The sequence below is a fragment of the Orycteropus afer genome, unplaced genomic scaffold, assembly GCF_000298275.1.
Source record: "Orycteropus afer afer isolate SDZICR_OR568_19922 unplaced genomic scaffold, OryAfe1.0 scaffold00130, whole genome shotgun sequence".
NCBI lineage: Eukaryota > Metazoa > Chordata > Mammalia > Tubulidentata > Orycteropodidae > Orycteropus > Orycteropus afer.
This window is the reverse complement of record NW_006921717.1, coordinates 631,155-635,320: the sequence shown is the minus strand read 5'-3', so window position 1 is coordinate 635,320 and position 4,166 is coordinate 631,155.

Below are 4,166 nucleotides of genomic sequence, written 5' to 3'. Positions count from 1 at the left end.
GTTCAGTGGGCCTTCCAGACTAAGACTAGGAAGAGAGGCTTGAGGACTGACTTCCAGAAAACAGCCAGCGAGAACCTTAGCAATTCCAACAGTACACTGTCTGGCTGGCCTGCCTTGGACACGGCTTCGGGAAGGAGGGATGGCTGGAGGAGGACACCGTGTTTGCTGAAGTCGAGGGCCAGTGAGGGCCGGTGAGGCCTTCGGTGAGACAGATCTGCGCGGTAGCTGCCACGACCGACCGAAACGCACTGGCGACGACGCGGGCCCGGGCAACGCTTGGTTCTGTTGTGTGTGGGGTCGCCGCAAGCCAGAGCTGCAGCCATCCTCAATGTGTGGACACACTGTGTACTAACACGCAACACCACCACCTGGTGTATTACAGGACTTCCTATAAGCAATAGTATCACACAACACATACCGTATCCAAAATAAGTAACAAAACAACAAAAGTTCAAGGACGCACTGAGCCTGCAGGGGCGTGGGGTGGGGGTCTGTGTGTAGGATCACATACTTCACGCTCTTTATGTTAAAACCAAACCAAAACCAAACTCACTGCCATCGAGTCCTCCAACTCACAGTGACCCCCACTGGGTTTCCACGGCTGTCAATCTTTGCAGAAGCAGACTGACTCGTTCTCCTGTGGAGCAACTGGTGGGTTCGAACAACTGACCTTTTGGTTGGCAGCCAAATGTCTTAACCACAGCACCACCAAAGCCCTTTAATGTGTATGTTAGACTTCAATTTTCATGAAAATAAACAAGATTGTGAGCGCACAATCCCATGACTTTTAGTACATTCACAGCTGTGCAGTGTGGCACCGCACAGACGGACCTTGCAAACACCGCGCTGAGTGACAGAAGTCAGACCCAGAAGGCGACCCACTCGCTGATTCCATCCCGGGAAATGTCCAGGCAGAACAGAGATGGTGGTGGGGCCAGTGGCCAACACATCTGGCCGCCGAGGGGTTAAAGGTTCAAGGCCACCCAGGGGCCCTTTGGGGGTAAGGCCTGGCCATCGAGTTCCCCAAAATCAGCCACGGAAAGCCCCGTGGGGCCTGGGTCTGCCCCGAGACACACGGAGATGCTGTGAGTCGCCCTGAGGACACCTGGTTCACGGGTCTACGGCGTGAGGTTTGGGAGCAGCGGGGAGTCCCGGGTGATGAGACGGAGCTCCTTCTTTTGGTGACGAGAATGTTCCCAGCTCTAGCTCTTACGTGGCACAGCTGTGACCACAATGAAAGTCACGGAATCGTGTGCTTGACATCTTTGTTTTCATTTTGGAAATCGAGGTCTCCATACACTAAGGCGCTCTAGTGGGCTGTCGTTAAGGCTGGTCTCGGCTCCCAGGAGCGCTGCCTGGTCCTTACGCCAGCTCCGTGATCGACTGCAGGTCGGACCACTGTGATCCGCAGGGTTTGCACTGGCCTGTCTTCCTCGTCCGGCTTCGTCCAGAAGCACACTGAACCCTGCTCTGCATCCTAGCAACACACAGGCTTCCACCGACGGATGGTGTGCGAGGGGCGCTGGCCAGGAGCCGGACCCGGGCCTCCCTCGTGGAAGTGGAGAGTTCTACCGCTGCCCCCCACCACTCCCCACTCTGGACGCAGATGTTTCCAGAGTTCTGCAGGGTGGGACGAGCCGAGGAGGGCTGTCGGTGTCCCTCAGCCCGCTCTAGGCTCTACCCCATCGAGACCCTGAGTGCTGTCTGAGCGGGTGACAAACGTGATCCCACCAGGTGCTGTTTGCTTTCTGACAGACAATCGCCTTCCCAACACCACTGGCCCTTCCACCCAAGCCCAGGCACCTGAGCCACGTCTGGGGACATTTGACTGCTTCTGCACAAACAAGAAGCAACTTTCTGGAGAGAAAATCAAGCGTCAGGTGAACGTCCCACCCAGTGAGCTGGAGCTTAAGGTTTTTGTTTTAAATATTTTCTTCAAGTATTTCTACTTGCAAACATCGAGCCATGAATCATGATGGTCAGATCTACAGCTGACCACGGGGCTGGTGCAGGACTGGGCAGCGTTTCCTTCTGGTTGCACGGGGCCACCAGGGTGGGGCCGGCGGGATGGCCGCTCACAGCCAGAGGGCCAACAGTGTCCACCCCTTGACTGAACTCCCTTCAACTCAACAGGCAACGCCGAGTGAGGCAGGGACTTCCAGGCAGAGAGAGAGGCCGACACAGGGCCCCCTGGAGTGGGGAGGCAGGCGGCGGGAACACGCGGGATTGGAGTGCACAAACAGCCCTGCAACAGGTGCTGGGTGTGGGCTGCCTGCCCTCACACCCTGTGCCTCCATTTACCAGCTGTGTGCCCCTGGCTATGTTTCTTAACTTCTCTGAGCTTTGGTTTCCTCATTTGCAAAGCGGCGATAAGCCGCCTACCTTCTAGGATTGCTCCGAGAATCACAGGGGATTATTGGGGGACTGGATGCCATAACTTGGTAACTTGTGTGAAGTGCCTGCATGGTGTGTGTCTGGCCCGTCGAAAGCCCCTCTTGGCAACTGTGAACAGGACCGCAGGGAACACGGCCTGCAGGTGTCCCTTTGTGTCCCTGCATCAAGTCCCTTGGGTGTACACCAGGTGTGGACTACTGTGGCCTGGATCCTTTTGAGCCCTGGGGCGGGTGAGAAAGACGCCATGCCTTGGCTCCCTGGCTAAGCCCAGTCACACGTGGCCTGTCTCCTTGGATTGTTGTGGAGATTAATGAGATAAAACGGGGTGGGGGTGGGAGTGAGGGATTAGCCCAGGCAGCCTGACTGCTACTGACATGTCTCCAGCCCTGGTGGCACAGTGGTTAAGCCGTCGGCTGCTAAGCAAAAGGTTGGGGTTTAAACCCGCCAGTTGCTCCACGGGAGAAGCATGAGCCAATCTGCTCCCACAAAGACGGACAGCCTTGGAAACCCTCTGGGGCAGTTCTGCTCTGTCCTCTAGGGTCGCCAGGAGTCGGAATCGATGTGACAGCAGCCCACAGCAAGTCCAGTGGGGTCTGCTTGGCCACCCATTTTGGCCCACCTTCCCCAGGTCACTGGCTCCTTCCTGGCACTGCTCCTGGGTCATGACGTGTCTATAGGACCTTGTCTACCTGCGCCCCCCCCCCCACCATAAAGCCAGTGGGGGCCTGTGTTGTATTGGCTGAGATTCCTCCCACATCAGCACCATGCCCGGCCCCAGCACATGTGCAGTGAGCACCTCTGGTTAACGCTGCTGGGTGCCTGAGGTCATCCCGTGGAGGGCTGGACCGGCCCCCTCCGTGAAGCACAGCTGCCGTGGGGACTGTCGTGCCGGCCGATGACCCCGGAGCTTTGTGGAAGTGCTTGAGCGGCTGCGGCCACAGAGACAGTGCACCCACGTGTAACCGCCATACTGCGGTGCAGGTTCAGGCAGGCACGGTGTTGTCCCAGGGCATCGCCACATTCCAGGAAGGCCTCAGATTCCGGGTCCCTGAGGCTGGACGCCAGTCCACGGTGGTTCATGGCAATAAACACGGACTCGGTGATCTTTGACCCACTTCCCACTCGTCACCACGTCCTGGTGATGGCTCTGCTGAGCCACAGGCAACACACAGTGCCAGGCGCAGAAGGACTTGCAAAAACCTGGGCTGCCTGGGGCCATGCCCAGGAGACTGAAAGCAGGGACACCCACAGACACACACATGCCACCGTGCCTGGCAGCACTTCCTGGCAGGCACAGGTGGAAACAACCAAGTGCCCACTAACAGATGAGCCGGTAAACAAAATGTGCTCCATCCATACAGCAGAATGGGACTCGGCCACAAAGAGCAAGCCCTTCAGACTTGCAGGCGGCCATCCAAGGTACAAGAATCGCCTCCGTTCACCCACAGCAAGAGGGAGAAGGAGAGTCCGGAACAGGAGGAGGAAATGGAGCAAGTGGCTCAAAGCCTCCGCCAACAACCTGCTCCTTTGCCACGAGACCAGAACTGCGTGGTGCCCGGCTACCATCACTGAAACGGAGAGCAAAGATTCCATAGAAGAATCCTGATCAAAAGGGGGAAAATGCAGGCTATAATTTGGAATCTTCATGGAATCCAGACTTTCTGGAGCCCTGGAGGCTAGATTGTTGTTATGTGCCGTTGAGTCGGATCCGACTCATTAGCGACCCCTCCTTGGGTTTCTGAGGCAGTATCACTACGGAAGTAGATTGCCCA